This window comes from Orcinus orca, chromosome 17 (assembly GCF_937001465.1).
Source record: "Orcinus orca chromosome 17, mOrcOrc1.1, whole genome shotgun sequence".
Lineage (NCBI taxonomy): Eukaryota > Metazoa > Chordata > Mammalia > Artiodactyla > Delphinidae > Orcinus > Orcinus orca.
The window spans coordinates 41,276,524-41,298,005 of NC_064575.1; the positions used below are offsets into that span (position 1 = coordinate 41,276,524).

General features: G+C 35.7%; 1 long non-coding RNA gene across 1 annotated transcript in view; it reads right to left on the reverse strand.

Moving 5' to 3' along the window:
- The window catches only part of LOC125961609 (uncharacterized), a 61,404-nt gene extending 53,200 nt beyond the window's left edge, over nt 1-8,204 (reverse strand). The window contains exon 1 of the long non-coding RNA XR_007472502.1: nt 8,018-8,204. This is a non-coding gene — a long non-coding RNA (uncharacterized LOC125961609). The remainder of the gene's footprint in view (nt 1-8,017) is intronic.
- Between the last annotated feature and the right edge of the window lie 13,278 nt (nt 8,205-21,482).

A 21,482-nucleotide genomic window follows, 5' to 3' on the forward strand; every position in this document is an offset into this window, starting at 1 on the left:
CGGACGCGCAGGCTCAGCGGCCATGGCTCACGGGCCCAGCCGCTCTAAGGCATGTGGGATCTTCCCGGACCGGAGAACGAACCCGTGTTCCCTGCATCGGCAGGCGGACTCTCAACCACTGCGCCACCAGGGAAGCCCCCTATTTCATTTTTAAAGGTAAAATCAGAAGCTAGGCATATGTAAGTAAATAAACAACCACTAAATACCCACGGAGTAGTTAAATGGATATTAACTACTATATTACGTGAATATTAACCAGCTATGTAATTCTTAGAGACTAAGCTAGAATGTTCTGTAGGCTTTAAGTTAACTAATATCACAGTTCAAAGAAAATATTATGGAGTCTCAGATGTAGTCACTATGAAATATACTGACCACAAAAAAGTAAATTCATCTAACTGTTCAGTGTTCAGTAGCTTTTTCAGCATAATTTTCTCATTTAATCATCAAAATCTGCCTGTGTTACCTAATGGACATTTTAGGAAATCTAAATATAGTTTATTCATAAAATACATCATTAAGGTTTTTTTTTTATTATTCTGACTGTAAGGTCTGAATTCGGAATAGGCAAAATCAAGAATATTTACTTAAGTAGACAAGTTATATCATAAATATTTTAAAGATAAATATTTACAGGCAACGTTGTCAAAATACACAATTAACAATGATTATTAGAAACAAATTTTCTTTCAAAAGTAAAAGGAATCTGTTAAAACATGATTTGAGAGAATGTCAAAAAGCACCAACAGTTGTCTGTGGCCGAAAAGAATTTCTACAATTTGGGGCTTAAAATAGCTTAGTCATTTTACAGAAAAATAAAACAAAGCAAAACAAAACAAAAAAAACCCAAGATCTAAAAATACTCCTTTACTCCTTATGTACCTGTATGTAATGATTTGCAGTAAAAGATTTAACAATATACTTTTATACATATATATTTAGACATATACAGGTATATAAATACATAAATAATTTATACATATAAAGCCTTAAAATAGTAACTGAAAAATATATTAAATAAAGCAATGCATATATATGTTTTCAATGTATATAAATATATTTTCCTAAATGGTAATTATGATATATATATATCATAATAAATTTACCATTTTGAAACACTATAATAATTTCCTTAATAAACAAACATAAATATCTGCTAAAAAATAAACAACCTGTAGAATAAGTAAGGCAAGTGTTATTAACACATTACAGATCAGGAAATGAGAACTGGGAAGATGAAGTGATTTTCTCAAGGTTACCCAGGAAAGGCACGCATTAAAACTTCCATTTGACAAATGCTGGTTCCAGCCTTCGCACAACGCTAAGCATTAGCTATACAAAGACCAAGAGGACATGCGCCTGTCCTTGAGAAGCTGCCTCACCATCTTGAATGCAAGTCTTCGAAATCTTAGATATGTATGAAAAAATCACCATAGCAACAGACTATGGAAAAGGCACTATAATATCAAGTTAGGAGCCCTAGGTTCTAATTTGACTCTAGTAGTTGAGAGCCACTTGAGAAAATTACTGAAACTATGCCAAGTTTCAGTTTTCTCAGCCATTAAATGAGAGTGATCCTGAGGTGGAATTTTTAAGGATCTACCAATAGCAAAAATTCAATGAAAGAGCATTTCAGAATTGGAATTTATAGGTCTAAAGTCAATATTAATACCATTGTGTAATGAATATACCTTTTCTTATGAGCTTGCTACTTTTGTGAGATACCCACTTTTTAAAAACATTCCAATTGTAGTAGCTGTTTTATTTATTATTAATGTACTTTTAAGTCATGAAAATGAGTGCCACCCAAAACTCGGATACCCCCAAATTAAACCAAAACCTTCACAAAATTATTTTTTCAACAAACATGTATTTAACTCTTAGAGGAGAAAAAGAAAAATTAAAAGAAGCATTCTTGCCCTTAAGGAGAGATCAGATTAGGGATAAAAGGAAAAAACCAAAACATAAACAAGTGTCCATAATGTACAGGTCTACAAAAAACAGTCAGGCCTTAGGTGGGGTGAAAAATCTTCACTAAACATGATATGGAAATTAGAAAAAAAACTGACACAAGTTGAACTGAGAGTACGGCCAGGAGAAGGCCAGTTGGCTATTTCCCAAGTGGCCTGACACGGTGTTTTTATATTACCGTATTGAATTTCAGGTTCTAGCATTCAGTTTTATAAAATCATACATGGATCTTGGCATTAAGCTGAGAGTGGATCCATCCATCAGATGGGTACACACAGATTCTAAGACTGTTAAATAAAATGAGAATGCATTACCAATTTATTCATTAAGGATGAGAAATAGAAATGTCGCTGGGCTTCTATGATTTTTGAGTAACATATTCTTTTCCAATAGTCAGATCTGTGCTGAAACATGAATTATAAGCAAAAGAACACAGAATAAAGGGTTTCTGATCCAACAGAGAAAACATAATCAAGGCTTTAGACTTGAGTACTGTCTCATCCAAGAAATACCGGAGTGGAGACTGCAACGGTTGCTTCTCTGACCCTCTGTCACCATTCTAATTGCTTTATTCTTTAGATATGTTAATACCTTCCAGCAAACTTGCTCTTTTTCAAATTATGATATATCTAAAATGTACAGAATGTAATAAAGTCTCCATGTACCACACATACTAGGCACCATATTTGTTTCAGACATTTTTAAAGAAATAAAATACTATAAATAGAACTATATCCCCATCTCTTTACCTCCCTCCCATCACCTCCACCTTTTTCTTCCCAGAGTAAAAAACTAGCCTGAGGCAAATATTAATTGTCCCGTGCATTTAAAAAAAAATTTTATTTCATATGAGTATATCCATAGAAGTATCATTTCATAATATATACATTTGCAATTTGAGGCTTTCTCTCAACATACATTTTTTGAGATATAACCATGCTGATTTTGTAGAAAAGCAAAATTTCCTACCCCAAAATGGATTATTTTAGGCTGATTTTTTTTTTAAAGAAACAGAAGAGTTGGGGAGTCTTTTCTTTTTTTTTTTTTTAACCTCCCTCATTAGCTGCCTGAAGTTCTAGGTAGAGGTTCTGTTCCCAGAATAGAGCTAGATTTGGTGGGAGAGAGTAGACAAGGCCTAGAGATCAGCATGTATTCTGTGTCCCATTTTCTCTGCATGGCTCAGCAAATATTTATTTACCAAGGATTTACTTTTCCACCTCCATGTCAATTGCCTTCTTCTCCTTTGAAGTTCCAAACCACTACCCCCAAAATCCTCTTTTGTCTTTAGCTGAAGAGAGTACTTAAGATGAGGGCTTTGGCAATATGGGTGATTCACTCAGTTTTCCTGGGTCTCTCCCACTTAAACATGTTATTAAAATTTTGTTCGATTCTTCCTGCTAATCTGTCTCAGGTCAGTTTAATTCTTAGACCAGCCAGAAGAACCTACAAGGGTAGAGGAAAATTTCTTCCTCCTCAACAATTTCTATGGCACTACTTGGGCATAGTATACAATAGAAAAGCAAACTTTATTTGTTATTTATTATATATATATATATATATATATTTTTTTTTTTTTTTTTTTCTTTTTTGCCATACGCGGGCCTCTCACTGTTGTGGCCTCTCCCATTGCAGAGCACAGGCTCCGGACGCGCAGGCTCAGCGGCCATGGCTCATGGGCCCAGCCGCTCCGCAGCATGTGGGATCTTCCCGGACCGGGGCACGAACCCGTGTCCCCTGCATCGGCAGGCGGACTCTCAACCACTGCGCCACCAGGGAAGCCCTAATATATATTTTTATTTATTTGTTTGTTTGCTTGCTTATTATATGTTTGTAGGTCAGAAACCTGACACAGATCTCATGAATTTAAAATGTAGCCAATGTATTCCTTTCTAGATCCTCTAGGGAAGAATTCACTTACTTGCCCATTTAGCTTATTACCAGAATGCAGTTCCTAGAAGCTGTAGGACTGAAGTCCCCATTTTGTGCTGCTGTCAGCTAAGGGTTGTTCCCAGCTTCTAAGGTCTGCCTACCTCCTCAGTTCATGGTCCCCTTCTTCCATGTTCAAAGCCAGCAAGGACAAGTAGAATCCCTCTCACACATTCATTCTCTCCTGACTCTCCTCCAAATAATCCAAGGTAATATCTTTTTCTGAAACTCACCTGAGTAGCAACCTTAATTCCTTTGTGCCACCTATGAGACATGTTCACAGCCATAACATTGGGTTCAGATTATGAGGGCAAAAATCTTGCCTGGTGCACTGTAAGTGCCTCAGAATTTCTTCTTTCATCACCTAGCAAGGATATGGAATGTATTTTCTATGATGCGAAGCTTAATGACTTTTCTGTAGCTGTAAATATGCTATAGGAAAAGTGAATATACTTGACTTTTTCAAAAGAAGGACCACATCAGTTTATTTCAGGATGACAGTTTTTTAATGGATTATAGAGAAAGAGAGAGAAAAGATATCTTGGAGAAACTGTCCTAAACTCTGAGGAGAATCACCATCTCTACCAACAAGAAAATCTTCTATTTGGATGCAATTCTTATAATCCTGGGTTTTTTTTTGAATGTTCAAACAGTAAAATGTCTTTTACATTTTTTTTAGGAATCTACCATTGGCCATTTCTGTGTCTGTGCCTATCGTGACCATCATTTATTTGCTCACAAATGTGGCTTATTATGTCATTCTAGGTATGCCTTCTTTCCTAGCTAGTGATGCTGTTGCTGTGGTAAATTTGAAATGGTCCACTGCTCTTTGCCTTAATTGAGATATTTTTCATGAGGATAACTATGATCAATTTGTACTTCTCTGTGCCAGATTCGTTGCTAGAAAAAAATGAGGAAAATAATATGGGAGCATTGTGAGAATTAAGTAAATTAATACATGAAAGTTTACAACAAAGTTTGTCATCATAATCAAAGTTCATTCTCCACTATTGTTGTTGCACTAACTACAGATCAGAAGGAAATATAATTACTGTCATACTTATCAGTTAAAGACCACACAATGCAGATCAGGTAACATCAATAGTAGTGGTTCTCATTCCCTATGGCAAGTTAAGATGGAGCCACAAAAATAGGTATAGGATTTCCTGGTCTAACCTGCTCATAGCCAAGGTTAGGGACCAGACAGAAAATTTTCAGTTATGTTTATGCTACTATATCTGTAACATGAATGGTTTTCAAGGGGCCTGAGTTGACTGCTCCAATATGTGCTCCATGAGCTAAGATTGTATCTACAACAAATTCATCTGAGAAGTTTGTCTAGTAAGACTTGTGTTGGGATTGATTGTGTCCACAATATCCTAATATATAATCTGATTTTACTCTTTTATTCTTTTTTAACCTTTTATTTCCACCTTTGGTAACACTCCAGATTAGATATCCCTAGGTCTGATTCCCAAACTGCCACACATTTATAGATACTCTAACTCCCTGTAAAAACAAGAAAAAAAGACGGAAGAAAAATATTTTGAGGCCTAATATTAGGCCTCAGTACAGTTGCCCTAATCAACCTTTACAAATTTAGCATTAGGTATTTGAGGAGAACTGAATCTAGAGAAATGTTTGTAAACATGTTTGATGAATATATTAATTATTTTTCTTTCAGGTTTTTATTAGCTAACTTAAGAGTTCATGGGTAATTCTCTACACAAACCACAGGGATCTTAATCACAGGGCAAAGTTTGATATAATCTGTACAAATTGTCAGTTTCTTAGGTAACACCAAGTCCATTCCATTTTATTCCAAATCTCTGTACCTCAAGATTAGTGCTAAAAGTCTTTTTTTTTTTCTTTTTCTCCCTGACTCCACTTCCCTACCCCAGACATTTGGTAATAAGGTTCTTGGCCATGTTCAGGGTTAATCTTTATTATAGTGTCCTTGTCTTGTTTCAGTGAACTGAACTCATCAGTCATTATGGCATCCAGGTTAGAAATCAAATCACTGTGGTCTGTTGATGTTTTCAAAGCTAAGGGAAGTTAATAGCTTCTTATATTCAGTGGCACTAATGAACAACAGCCAAGCCTTTTTGATTACCTCTTGGTCTTGTTTTTATCATAAACCTAGTTCAGGGATTTCAAATGCTAAAATAGGGACTCTGTTTAGCCAAGTTGGTCTTTCACTAGTTATGCATGAATGTGGCCCTTTTGAAATGGACTCTAATAAGAGTCAATCTTTTCCAGGTTGTGGGAAAGCAGCTCTGTAATGTCACATACTGCACATAGTTGTTGGTCAGGATAACTGCAAAGGAAAGTACAAATGTGGAAAAGTGCTATACAAATGAATCCAAAGGGAAAGAAGCCAACTAATGAGCACAGCAAAACAGACTGTGAAAAATCTATAGTAGGGCTTCCCTGGTGGCGCAGTGGTTGAGAGTCCGCTTGCCGATGCAGGGGACGCGGGTTCGTGCCCCGGTTCGGGAGGATCTCACATGCCGCGGAGCGGCTGGGCCCATGAGCCATGGCCACTGAGCCTGCGCATCCGGAGCCTGTGCTCCGCAACGGGAGAGGCCACAACAGTGAGAGGCCCGCGTACCGCAAAAAAAAAAAAAAAAAAATCTATAGTAATACACACCCGCTTCCCCAAAGTACTTGAAATTCCCATCTGTCTGTCTACTTCAGATCCCTGATTGGTCACCTTAGCTGGCCTACAGCTGACTAGAATAATGATGGGCAATCAGAAAGCTGTTCTGCAAACTAATTGCAAAGAGAGGAGATTAGAGTGTGGGTGTGCTTGGAAGAAGATTTTTGGTAAATGTTTTTAATTTGAGATGGTGAGTTGTAAGGATGGAGCAGTTCCCATGATCACTTGAGTTTGGTCTATTTTTATTGAAAAGGTAATAACAAATTAGTTTTGCTAATCTTATCTCATTTACTATAGCACATGCTGTAAAACTGTTGCTTCTGATAACATCATTATTTTCTTTGAGTTGAGTAAAACAGCTCAAAGTGACCTACCAGATTTATCCAAGATCATAGTAAGTAACAGAGCTCAGGACTCAAAGTCATGTCTTCTGACTCCAGTCTCCATGGCCTTTCCACCTCATCATGCTTGCTTTTGCTAGTGGTGAATGAGATCCACTTCTGTCCAGTGAAAGATAACTGGGCTCCAAGTTTTCATTTTCTCTTGGTTTTCTTGTTTAGTGGTTGCATTAAATCTCAGCTGGCAGCACTTGCTCCTGTCTGCCACCCTTCTCCTTACTCCTATTAATAAGTGACTAAACAAAATTGCAGGTACAGGGGATTTCCTGTCCTACTATCTTGTTCCTGTGTGGTGTTTGGTTTTTCTGGAGTAATCAGAAGAAGAAGAAGGAGAAGGAGAAGGAGAAGGAGAAGGAGAAGGAGAAGGAGAAGAAGAAGAAGAAGAAGAAGAAGAAGAAGAAGAAGAAGAAGAAGAAGAAGAAGAAGAAGAAGAAGAAGAAGAAGAGGAGGAGGAGGAGGAGGAGGGAGGGAGGGAGAGGGGGGAGGGGGAGGGAGAGGGGGGAGGGGAGGGAGAGGGGGAGGGGGGAGGGAGAGGAGGAGGGGGAGGGGGAGGGGGAGGGGAGGGGGAGGGGGGAGGAGGAGGAGGAGGAGAAGAAGAAGAAGAAGAAGAAGGAGAAGGAGAACCTCATTATGTGTTCCACCTAAAAATTTCTCTTTCTTTCTTGCCATGCATATTTACATTAGAAATACCAGTTTTTGTGTTTGCAGAGCATCTAGCCAATGACAGCTAGAGCCTGTCATCCTTCACACCCATTTTTCAGGCTCTTTTATGTGGTCTTACAATAAGGGCATCTCCCCTGCAGTTTAAACATGATAACGAAATGATTCACACTGGTCTCTGTTCTTCTCTTCATCGTAATTAAGTCTTATGTGTATCTTACAGAAACTGTTACTGGCAAGAATTCATTCCGTTGAATTCATTTATTTGAGAATATTCACACATCTCCACCCAGTTTTAATATAAACAGTGCAGAGGCCTATGTCCTGCTGAGTTCCAGAGGAGAGCAGCATCTTAAAGCTCCTTAATCTATGAAGGACCTAATACTCTGGACCAGAGACTTACCAGAGACAAACAGGATCTGGATTCTGGACCAACACATGCTTTCCTCAAGTCCTCTGCACTCCCCTTCGATGGAACGGTCAGGTCAGCAGCAAGGTCGCCTCTGATCTTCTTGTGTTCTTTTTAGGGTTTCAAGAGTTTTGAGTTTGTAACCTTAATTATAGTATGGTCAAACCAGCATTGTTTTTTCTCCAATAAATAACTATGATTGAAAATCTCATCCTCCTCTGCCTGCGCACTGATTACAGTAGCATTATCCTTTCTGGTTATACTTGTTTTGCTGTTGTTGTTGTTGCTTTAAGAATGCAAGAGTGAGGGAAAGGGAAGTGGGTATAGGGATGCTGATCTCTTACCCAGGGGACCATTCAGCTAGTTCTCTTCTAACCAAAAAAGGGGACAGTTCAGACATTCATTTGGCTGAATTCCTACTTTCCTATTATGGCTGTCCATGTGTTCAAAAATAAAAATAAAAAACACAAAGACCTATCTTTGTGTGAGCATTCTAATTTTCATTTCAGTCTCTTTGTCCCTTCTTGCCCTTCCAAGTCTTAGGGATGGACCCTCTATCACAGTTAGGAAAACTCATCTCTTTGCATTTACATTTGAACATCATTACAAAAATCATTACCGATTAGGTAAAAGTTAGATATACTGCTCTTAGGAACTATTAAAAAGAAGTTATTTGTTTTTTCCAATATATAAAACTAAAGTTTCTATCCTATCCAGTTTTTCACATATGAAGATTTATTTCTATGAATCATTGCAAAGATAAAAATATATTTTCTGATTGAAAAATATTTGTTTCTTGGAAACACTATGAATGGAGGATTTTAATATCTTTTATGCTGATGTAGTTTGTCTTTATGGAAAACATCAGTGATCACTGCTTTAAGAATCTCAGATTCATAATAGTTACCACTTATTTGGTACTTACTATGTGACAGACATAGCAGTAGAGGCCAGGATTTCAGAGACAGGTAAGATGAAATTCTTCCCTCAAAGAACTCATGTCTAATAATAAAAACAATTTTAATTTGGAGGTATTTAAAAGCCAACTATCAGTGCAAAATAAGAATTGTCTAGAGTGTAGCTATCATAGTGTAAAAGGGGTACAGAGTTGGCTTGGGGTGATCTAGGAAGATTCTTTAGAGAGACCACCCTCCCTAGATTCAGCTTCAAAGTTCGGTAAATGATGAAATACACTGACAGTTAAAGGCAGTTTAGATAGAACAGAATATGTGAAGATCATCAGAAAAAGTCCCTGAAGATTAAGTGAGAAAAAGAAACAAGCATTGCTAAGCATTGTATAGAAGGAGAGACATCCAACAACGAACATTACAAAAAGGCATGATTGTATTATAACAAAGTGAGCACAAAATCCAAAAGCTGCATAGAAGAGGGCACTTCACTCAGCTCTGCAGATTAGGAAGGCTTCCCAGAACAGTAATGCTCTAAATGAGTTTTAATGAATAGTAATCTTCCCTGTGGTCAGTGGAGTGGGGAAAATAGACAGTTAACAAGGAGAGATTACATATGAGAAGATATTGGACTTAGAGTGAATAATTTGAACTTAGTTGTTCAGCATTTAGTATGTGCTAGACACTGGATGTCATCACGAGATGGGGTGAAGATTGACTTTGGACTAGACATACAGCAGCCAGATGGTCTTTTGAAAAAATAAAGCACATCATTTCACTCTCTTATTTAACAACCTCCAAAGTAAGGTTGATTTTGCAAACAAAATAAAATCCAAATTTCTTAGCACGACCCACAATGCCCAACCTGATCAGGCCTTGACGATTTCTACAAGTCCTTCTCCTGCCACATTTACTATACTCCAGTCCCTCTGGCCATCTTTCTATTTTACAGGACAAATATTTTGCTTACCCAGGAATTTCCATCTATTGCTCCCTAGACTGCTTATTCCTCAGCTTTTAGGTCTTAGCTCAAAAGCTTGGACAGATCTTTTACCTTAAGATAGCAGCCCTCTTTCCCCAACCTACTGCCCAAGACCATCTCTGTCCTCCTGTTTTACTATCTCATAGTATTTATTACAACCTAACAATGTCTATTTATCTGCTTTGTCCTATCTGTCTCCTTCAACAATACTGTAAGCCCTTTGGAAACAGAGACCTTATCTGTCTCTTAGACACTGCTCCATTCTCAGCATCTAGAAGACTTGGCATTATCTGTTGGATAAATGAATGAATAACCATCATGAGAGTGAGTAAGCTGAGGGGTGTTCATGATCAGGAGAAATGAGATTTAAAGGGTTTTCCAGTAGAGTTTTCCAGAGTAGAAAACTTAAAGGCTGAGCTGATGAAGATATCCATGAGGAACTACATTATTAAATGTCCTTAAGAAAGGATCTTAACATAGTAAACATGACTGCATTCATTGCGAATGTATTCATTGTGAAATCCTAGAAAATTATACCAATTAATTTAAAATTTCATCTGTGTAACATTATAATGTATAATATGTTCTTTGTTTTGGTGGGGCAAGGTAGCTATGATGTATCTTCTGGTAGAAGGCATCTTTCAACTCATTAACTATTATTCTTTCAGGTTCAGTCAGAACCTGACTGATTCTATGTCAGGTTCTCCATTATAGGATTAATGTACTTACTTAAGGAAAACACAGCCTGAAAGACCACAGCCAACCAGAATAAGTAAAATATACACTATTAGGAGGTGTTTCACTATGTTGTTCAAGGATTTTTCAACTAGTATATATTTATGCATTACTTATATGGTTTCTTGTGAAAATCATTTAAATAAAAGAAATAACTTATCAGAAGCAAAGACAACTTTAAAAAATCATTCTTTACTTAACACTTACATATCTAGGAATTTATCCTAAGAATAAAATTTAACAGAAAGGTAAAGATGTATGTGACAATATCACTATATCTTTATTGTAAGAGCAAAATCAAGCAAAAGAAAATATTCATCAATTTGATGGAGAATTATATAGCTAATAAAAATGATAGCCACATAAGAGAAATAATTTATGACAAAATATTTAAATGAAAATAACATAATACAATATAGCATTAATTACACAGTATGTTGGGTCAAAAATAGACTTTGGAATATGAAAATACTGTTTCAAATCACATTTAGTTGCTAATGAACAATATGACTTTGGGCGTGCCCTTTAACCTTACTAAGGTTTTCTCATTTGTGAACTAGAAATACCAGTAGTGCCAATTCTATCTCATAGGAACAATTTTTTGTTTACTGAAATTCATTTGTTCTAAAAATTCTATTGCAATTTCTGACTCATGTGAAAGTCAGTAACTCTCAAAATATTGTCACCTTCTTTGCAACACACTTTATATTTTAGATTTAACTTTTACATCTCATCATTGAAATAACCAACAGAACCTGCTACTGTGTTGTTAAGTGCTTTGCAGGACTTGGTAACTATACATTCTTCCTGGTAAATGATACATAAAAATTAACTAAAAGACTAAGATATAGAAATCAAGTGCTTAGAGAAGCCACGGCTCTCATTTTGTTTTCTTTCACTGCATTCTTATTTGCTATCATAAGCCATTTTTCTTTTTAAAAAAAGTGTAATGAAGTTTCATTAAGAAACTTAATTAAGAGAGGTAGAGTATGAAAGAAGGAAATAAATCATATAGAAGAGGAAAAGAAAGAAAATGAATGAAAAAATATTTGTAGAGAGAACAGATGAAATCGATCAATGACATGGAATAATAAATCTATGTATAATTTTCACAGATGGCTATGATTCTGGATGATGTGATATGATATCTATGAGCAGCATTTAAAATACTCAGTAGTTTCATTTCAATTCAGTCATTCTAAATGTATAAAATTCAGTCATTCTAAATGTATAAAATTTAGAAATGCTAAGATAACATGGCTTGCTGTTTCTGGCTATCAAATTTACACTGAAGGCTGCGATACAAAATATGTTACCAAGCTTACTACACTACCCCTTGCTTTAGTGATAGAAGGCTGTGGATGATACCATGTTTGGCTACAAGCAGTAACTAGTTTATTTGTTCCTGCATCATTGGCAGCACTCAATGAATATTATAAATACCAACAGTCATTTTTATTTCCTCTTTTATAAGTTTATTGGGAGATTGTCTTAAAGATGTTTTTGTTTATAATTGGTGTTACAAATTTATAACATTGCAGTAATATATCTTAATCTATTTCAATCCAGATAACTGAAGGTGGGAGGTAATGTGTCCCTTAAATGCAATAAAATAAAATAATTTTAGTTTCCCATTCTCTTGATACTATTCATGACCAAATGAAGATTGGGCTAAAGATTTCAGTATTGAGGGGTTCTTATAGACAGTTAAGAGTCAAATCTTTATATGGCCCAATTTTTCTGGGTTTAAGGTCATCTTTAATGTCACAGTCAGCTCTGAATTTGTCACTACACAAGCAAAACTAAATCTATAATTCTTTTTTTTTTTTTTTTTTTGCGGTACGTGGGACTCCCACTGTTGTGGCCTCTCCCGTTGCGGAGCACAGGCTCCGGACGCACAGGCTCAGTGGCCATGGCTCACGGGTCTAGCCGCTCCGCAGCATGTGGGATCTTCCCGGACCAGGACACAAACCCGTGTCCCCTGCATCGGCAGGCGGACTCTCAACAACTGCGCCACCAGGGAAGCCCCCAAATCTATAATTCTTGACCCATTGTTTTTATCACTAATATGATATGCAGCCTTGCAGTGGAGTACAACAGGGAGACTATATGGGAACAGTTGTAAGCATTTTACACTGGGAAAATAGAGCTAGTGGAATAAGAGTAAGTGTCAGAGAAAGCAGGGCAACTGGTAGCTCCTATATTTACATAATATTTTTTTTCTCCTTTTATCTCTAGCTAAGTTATCTTTCCTTCAGTTTATTATTTATGTACGCTCTTCCTGGTGATATTCCCCCTCTATACTTACGTTGGGTCATTTGTAGAGACGTGGATGGACCTAGAGTCTGTCATACAGAGTGAAGTAAGTCAGAAAGAGAAAAACAAACATTAACGTATATTAACGCATATATGTGGAATCTAGAAAAATGGTACAGATGAACCTATTTGCAGGGCAGGACGTAGAGAATGAACATGTGGACACGGGGCGGGGGGAACAGGATGAACTGGGAGATTGGGATTGACATATATACACTACCATGTGTAAAACAGAGAGCTAGTGGGAATCTTGTGTATAGTGCAGGGAGCTCAGCTCGGCACTCTGTGGTGACCTAGATGGGTGGGATGGGGGAGTGGGAGGGAGGTCCAAGAGGGAGGGGACATAGGTATACATATAGATGATACACTTGATTGTACAGCAGAAACTAACACAACATTGTAAAGCAACTATATCCCAATAAAACAAGCAAACAAACCAACAAAAAACTTAATCGGGATTGGAATTTCCCTTTCTGGAACTTCTTGGAGTCTATTTACCAGTGAGTATATTTTACCAAGAAAAAAAAATGACCTTCAAGTTTACAAAGACTATGGTAAGAAATCCAACTCAATTTTCTTCCCATTGCACTATCTGACTTACAATGCTAACCACATAATGGAGTAAATGCTTCTATGTGTCAAATGCAAGGACTTCCCTCTTTCACTTCCCTGTGAAACACATGAACACATACACATCTGAAAGCATAAATGCAATGTTTCCAGCGCAAAATGGGCACTTAATGAATGTTACCTTCCCTTTCTTTTGTGTAGGACTGTGTGCTAGTTACCAAACATTACCTTAGGGAATTAATGGGTAAAGCAAAAGGCAGATAGAGAGAGAACAGCTCAGTGGTTAGAACTATGACATTTGGTGTCAGACCTGGTTTTGAATTCTGGTTTCATCATTTAGCAGCTCTCTGTCTTTTGGAAAATTATTTAAACTCTAATTCTCAGTTTCCTCACATCTATCAAGTAAAGATACCACTTAGGCCATAGGATAACTTTTAAAAACAATGAGCTATTGTATACAAAGCACTTAACACAGTGCCTAACACATAATACATAACTTAATTTAAAAAAATGTTTTAAATTTAAAAATATAGGGCATTCTCACTAATCATTAGAGAAATGCAAAACAAAATCACAATGAGCCAGTAGGACGGCCACTATCATAAAAACAGAAAATAAGTATTGGCAAGGATGTAGAAAAATTGAACCCTTGTGCACTGCTCGTAGGAATGTAAAACTGTGCAGCCACTATGGAAAACAGTATGGAGTTTCCTCAAAAAACTAAAAATAGAATTGTCTTATGATCCAGCAATTCCACTTCTGGGTATATATCCAAAAGAATTTATTTATTTATTTATTTATTTTTATTTTTTTAATTTTTATTTTTGGCTGGGCAGCATGGCATGTGGGATCTTCACTCCCTGACCAGAGACCTAACCCACACCCCCGCAGTGGAAGTGTGGTGTCTTAACCACTGGACCGCCTGGGAAGTCCCTCCCAAAAAATTTTGAAGCAGAATCTCAAAAAGATATTTGCACACCCATGTTCATTGTAGCATTATTCACAATAGCCAAGAGGTGGAAGCAGCCAAATGTCCATTGATAGATGAATAATGAAATGTTATATGCATATGATGGAAAATTATTCAGCCTTAAGAACTAAGGAAATTCTATCACATGCTATAACATGGATAAACCCTAAGGACATAATGCTGAGTAGTCAGTGATGAAACAGTTGCCAGGAGCTGGAGGGGGAGGGTAAAATGGGGAATTGTTCAATGGGAATAGGTTTCAGTTTTGGAAGAAGAAAAAGCTCTAGACGTCTTTTACACAACAATATGAATATAGTTAACACTACTGTACAATTAAAAATGGCTAAGGGTACATTTTATATTACATGTTTTTTACCAAATTAAAATAAAAGGGCATACTAAAAGAAGAGTGTCTGTAAGGACGTGCTCTCCAGTTCTTCTCCAACACCAGAACAGAGAAAGGGGAGGAGAAAGGACAGATAAGGGGAAAAAAAGACTTTCATCTCTTAAAGTCTGTTTGTGGGGTTCCTTGAGGGTAGGGGGAAGGAAAGGTAGTGTAACACAGAAAAAGCTGATCAGAAACATCTTTTCCCCCTTGGCTTTGAGGATACTCAAAAGAGGAAACTAGAAATAACCATCATGGAATGCATTTGTATAATTTATTTGCCTCAAAATTGGAAATGACAAGGGTTGAGAGGATAGAAACAAAACTTTGGAAAGGAGGGAAGGAAGAAGAATTGTAGAAAAAGCCTATAGTTTGGAGTCCAGATGATGAGTTGAAATCCTCTTTCCACTATTTGCTTACCTTCCCTGGGAATGACTTTGTTCATCAGTAAAAATGGGAATGATCATACTTTTCTAACAGGGTGTTGGGAGAGTTAACCCACGATACTGTTTTTGAAACATTCTTTTTATCCCATGAAATACAATACACATTTTACCTGTGATTTTTACAGCTAAGCAAACTCTAGCTAATGACCACAACAGGGAAAAACAATAAATAAGTTCTACATGCCTATTCATAGAGTTAATCATTTGTTGTTTTGATATCTACTGTTAATCTTATTTATGAATGTCAATATTAATTCAATACAGGGAACTGTGGGATGATTCTTATAATCAAAGTGAAAATGTGACAACTTACTCCTGTGCATTTCAAGTGATAAATCATATGTTCTTACTTAAAACAAGGAAATAGTTTAATGTTTTTTAGGGCAAATGATTGTCTTGAACTATGGCTCAGGAATGTGATTCTATTCATTTTTCTGCCTTTATCTAAAGATAAACTTAAATATTTACAGAAGGTGATAACCAGATTCTTTCTGCTTCCAAAGAAAAATGAGGAAATTTTACTGTGTAAGATGGGAGATGGAATAACTTTTGTACAATATGGTTACTATGATAATGAATTTTTTCCCCAAAGGAAAATAATAGAATTTTTTCCTTGGAATTTTTAATAAAAGGTCTGCCATATCCTAAAGTATCATGGGGAAAATCTCCATTGGAATGCCTCTTGGAGTCATAGTTAACAATATTTAGAGTAAATATTTCCCCAAATTGTGTTTCATTAATGTGATTTCCCATGTTTTGTTTTTCTGTGTATGTTGTAGCTCCAACAAAAAAATACATTCAGTTACTGTGCTACTGTTGCCTAAGGGAGTTGGATGGTGCACAAGAAAAAAGAGAAGAAAAATCTAAGTAGAACTCAATGGATATTTACAATCATGTGCCATTTTCTAAAATGGCTTGAACTTGCCTAGTTTGTTTATCAGTTTCTTTTTTTATACTGTGATTACCCTTTCTCTGCTGGGGTTGGTTTATTTTACTGGTGGAATTTTTTTAATATTTGGCTAGACATTTTGGATCTATACCTTTTTTCTTTATTTTTACATGAAAATTCACTCAGTATCTATAATTTGGGCAGGAAGATGTCCTATATCAAGGGCATATATTTATGATCTTAAAGAATTCATTAACAAAAAGTTAATAAGTTGTATTACAATCATAAAAGTAAATAAGTAAATGAAACTACAGGTCTACCCTCAAGTAGTTATTCTTTTATTAGCTCACAGTAAAGCAACATCAGTTTCTTTTGCTAATGTTTTCTTAATACTAACAATAATGACATTGCCCACTGGTTTCCACTTCACTGATCTAGTCTTGATTTATACCAGCTGTGACCCTTTCCACTTAGGTTATCTCTTTCAAGATATCCTGTTTCTGTGCAGAGAGTAGGAAGAGAAGAATTTGCATGTATATACAGGCAGAAAGAGAAAAATGAGGAAATAAAAGGCTTTCAGGAAAGTAGAAATTTCTATGAAAACCCCTAGGGCATTTTTTTAAAACACCGCTGTTTACCAATCTTTGTGAATCACCCAACTTGGAGTGTTAGCTGTCATTCAGGAAATCTTTTAAGATGAGGATTTTGAACATTTAGATAGAACTAAATGGCACATGCTTTGTCATTTTTCCTTACTTCTCTGAGTAAACCAAGAGTGTCATGGCTATTGTTCTTCAATTAGGCTTTACACCCATGACATTATGATTTAGAGGAATGAGCACTATAACTGACGTCTGGATTCTATTCCTGACTTTGTCCAGTAATGTGACCTTAGACACTTCCTTAATTAATAGGCTTTACTTAACTCTCTGAAGTTGACTAAAATTTCTACTCTTAGAGACTAGGGAATGTTACATTTAACAATAATTCATAAGTCCAAACTTATCATCTAGAAGGAAAAGGAAAACACCTGCCTGCTCTGGACTCTCATGTATCAGTTTGGGTTGCCTTTTTGAATCAGAAAGACACAGAAAGCTCCATGGTGAGGTGTGAAAACAAAGAAGACACAGCTGATTGAGGATGAGTGTATCAATGAAAGGAGAAATGTCACGGCTTATCCCAGTGTTCTCATGCTTGCCTCTTTTCCCCAAGGCCAGGGTTGACTGAGAGAACTGGAAGTGACATGAGGACAGGTAGTTGAGAGATGGGAGAAGAACAATTGCTCAAAATTGTCACCAAGAAACTATGAGAAAGACAATGCCCTGATATTTTCGATAAAGTTCTAGAGTATTATATCCGAGGTTGCCTAGGAAAAAGGAAGGTTAAATATGAAAGTATGGAAAACATAAAAATTATATCTTTATTTAAGTAACACATTCATATTGTGGGAAAGGTACAGATAGCTACAAAATAAGCTCACTACAGATAAGCACAAAAATAAGTACTGTTATTTTGCTGCACATCATTTCAGGTTTTATATATATATATATATACATATACCTCTTAAAAATCAGGCTTATTCAAAAGTGCCATTAATATTGAAGCTTAGTAGAAATTGCATTATATTGATGAAAGGTTCATTTGTTTTTCAAGATGTACACCAATGGCCTTTAAATTTGGTAACTTCTGTATCATTCAAATGTGTACTTCTGCAGTTGTGAAAAGTATCAGTTTTACTATCTGTGGGTTGTGCTTGCTAGACAAGTCTTAAATTTCATATTTTTTAAATCAGTGTTATATAATTTCTTATAGATCATTGTGAAAGGGTCAAGAAATCAGGATAGCTGTTTCTCTAATTCCATTTAAAATCTATTAACTTTAAGTTAATGGAACTATTAGGTTGTTACCAAGCAAAAATGCCTTTAAACAAAATTTTAAAGTATTTGTGTGTATATGTACATGTATATATTTACACATGTATTTAATGTAGTTAATCCTGGTTATAGATAAAGTTTCATAATGCTGTTTTATTCATCACATTAACTAGCAGTAAAACATAGACTTTTATCCATAGCAGGCAAAGAATTTCAGGATTTATACACAGATAGCCTACAAAGTTATGTAGTTTGAAAAGTAGTGTTTCATTATGAAGAACTCTCAATTTCTTGCAAAGCTAATCTAATTAAAAGGATATGTAAATGTTCTTGAAAAAAATGGGTTCCAAGTCTCAGCATAAATATCCTCCTCTCTGTGAGACCTGACAGAAGAATAAAAGGACTCACCACCAGATGCAGATTTTGTAAGACCTGAAGCTTATAAAATTGGGGAGGCCTCTCTTTATGAAAAAGAATTTAAAATATCTTACTTCTGCAAATTTTACAAAAGACTTACTACGACCATGTGAACACATTCATAGCCTATTCGAGGGTATGTGAATGGCCTTGAAGGTTATTTTATTAGTCACAAGGTAATGAAAGCTAGAATTTTGAGGATTACCAATTTTTATGTTTTAGATAAATATTTACTGATATCAAAGAATATTAACAATACCACTAAGTGAAAGAAAAAAGTTACAAATAGGATATATAATATGATACATTTTGGTATAGAATAGGTGGAAGGATATACAAAGGATATTTGTGGGTGATGGGATTACAGGTGTTATTTCTTCCATTTGCTTGTCTATATTTTCTAAATTAAATAAGTGATTATGGATAACTTTTATCATGAGAAAAAATTGTTACTTTTAATTATAAAAAAACACTCAATTACAATTAGAAAGATGTGTTCTAATTCTTTTTGAAGTATTGATAAGTTATTTATACTATTTTCCCTCTTCCTGATGAAAAAATAACATCCTTTTTTTAAAGAACTGGTCAAGATTTGGAAAGAGGCTGAAACTACAACCACTGCCTGCCCAGACCTTTCCCCTATACACATACACACACACATCTGCTCCTATCTCCCATCCCTACACTCATTCTAAAAAGTTAACCAGAGTAGCTAAATGGCCCATGGAAAGTAAACAATAAAATTTACTTCAAATGAAATTTTAAAAGAGTTAACAAAGATACAAACATTAAACCTTCCAGATCTGTCCCCTTTATGTCAATAATAAGATGGACATACAAGACGTGGTAGGGAGATAATTGTCAACTGCACATATCCAGGTAGTTCTTGGCATTTCCAATTAGACTCCCTAATTTTATTTACAAATGGCTATTATTATTCTGAATTGTATTCAGTAATTCAGTGTAACAAAAATGTTTTAAGATACAATTAGAAATATGTTTAAACAGATTTTTAACTTTTTTTGGAGGAATCTGTTTATTCTTTATTCATAGTAAATGTTTCAAGACAACAAACTATTGCTTCAGTTTGGGAAGAGTCAAAAATATAATGGAATTAGCTAAATTTCCTTATTTTTTAAAAATCGCTTCATCTTCTTCCACAAATTTGAGTTTTGCTTTGTACATCATATTATGATATAGAACATTCACTGAACAAATACCAATTTGAGTTAAAATGATATTAGGTTTTGATAATTGATCTACTTTTAGCTAAGCGATTTTCTTAATTCACATTTTCATCATTTTAATGAAAATGAGGTACAGTAAAATTATGAAATGGTATTTTTGTAGATTTTATTAAGGTTTATATATTCTAGATTTTTCACATACACTGTCATATATTTTTCCCCAAATCAGATATACTAGAAACATGACAATATATTAATGTTTTTACTGCTAATAGCATACTGCAGTTTTAAAAAACAAATTTTATTATGTCTCTTGGCCTTTTTATTTTTTAATTTAATTTTTATTTTATATTGGGGTATAGATGATTTACAATGTTGTGTTAGCTTTAGGTATACAACAAAAATGCATTTCCAATATCCTACATTAGTACTTTCCTTTTTTAATAATTGCTGGTTTGGATATCATATTTGTGTGGGCAATTTTCTACCTTTACTGCATCTTTGCCTTTCCAGTGAGCTTTTCCATTCATAATTTCTTGTTTCCAGTTGTGGCCTTTTCTTTTCTAGATAGAAAAGAAACTTATCTACCTAGATAAGTTCCTTTAGCATTTTTTGTAAAGCTAGTTTGGTGGTGTTGAATTCTCTCAGCTTTTGCTTGTCTGTAAAGCTTTTGATTTCTCCACTGAATCTGAACCAGACCCTTGCTGGGTAGAGTTTTCTTGGTTGTAGGTTTTTCCCTTTAATCACTTTAAATATATTGTGCCACTCCCTTCTGGCCTGCAGAGTTTCTGCTGAAAAATCAACTGATAACCTTATGGGGATTCCCTTGTTTGTTATTTGTTGCTTTTCTCTTGTTGCTTTTAATATTTTCTCTATGTCTTTAATTTTTGTCAGTTTGATTAAAATGTGGCTTGGCATGTTCCTCCTTGGGTTTATCTTGTATGGAATGCTCTGTGCTTCCTAGACTTGGGTGAATGCTTCCATTCCTATGTTAGGGAAGTTTTCAGCTATTATCTCTTCATATTTTCTCAGGTCCTTTCTCTCTCTCTTCTCCTGGGACCCTTATAATCCAAATGTTGGTGAATTTAACATTGTCTCAGAGGTCTCTTAGGATGTCCTAATTTCTTTTTGTTCTTTTTTCTTTATTCTGTTCCACAGCAGTGATTTCCACCACTCTGTCTTCCAACTCACTTATTTGTTCTTCTGCCTCATTTATTCTGCTATTGATTCCTTCTAGTGTTTTTCTATTTCATTTATTGTATTATTCCTCTCTGTTTGTCCTTTAAATCTTCTAGCTCTTTGGTAAACATTTATTGCATCTTCTCCGTCTGTGCCTCCATTTATTTTCTGAGATCTTGGATTATCTTTACTATCATTACTCTGAATTCTTTTTCAGGCAGATTGCTTATCTTCCCCTCACTTAGTTTTTCTTCTGGGGTTTTATCTTATTCCTTCATCTGGAACATATTTCTCTCCTGTCTCATTTGTCTAACTTTCTGTGTTTGTGATCTCTGTTTCTTAGGCTGCAGGTTTGTAGTTCCTCTTGCTTCTGGTGTCTGCCCCCTGGTAAGTGACGTTTGTCTAGGGGCTTTTGCAGGCTTCCTGGTGGGAGGGACTGATGCCTGCCCACCTGTGGGTGGAACCAGGACTTGTCCCTCTGGTAGGCATGGCCCTGTCAATAGGTGTGTTTAGAGGTAGCTGTGACTCAGGACGACTTTTGGCAGCCTGTCTGCTGATGTGTGTTCCCACCCTGTTGGTTGTTTGGCCTGTGCCATCCCAG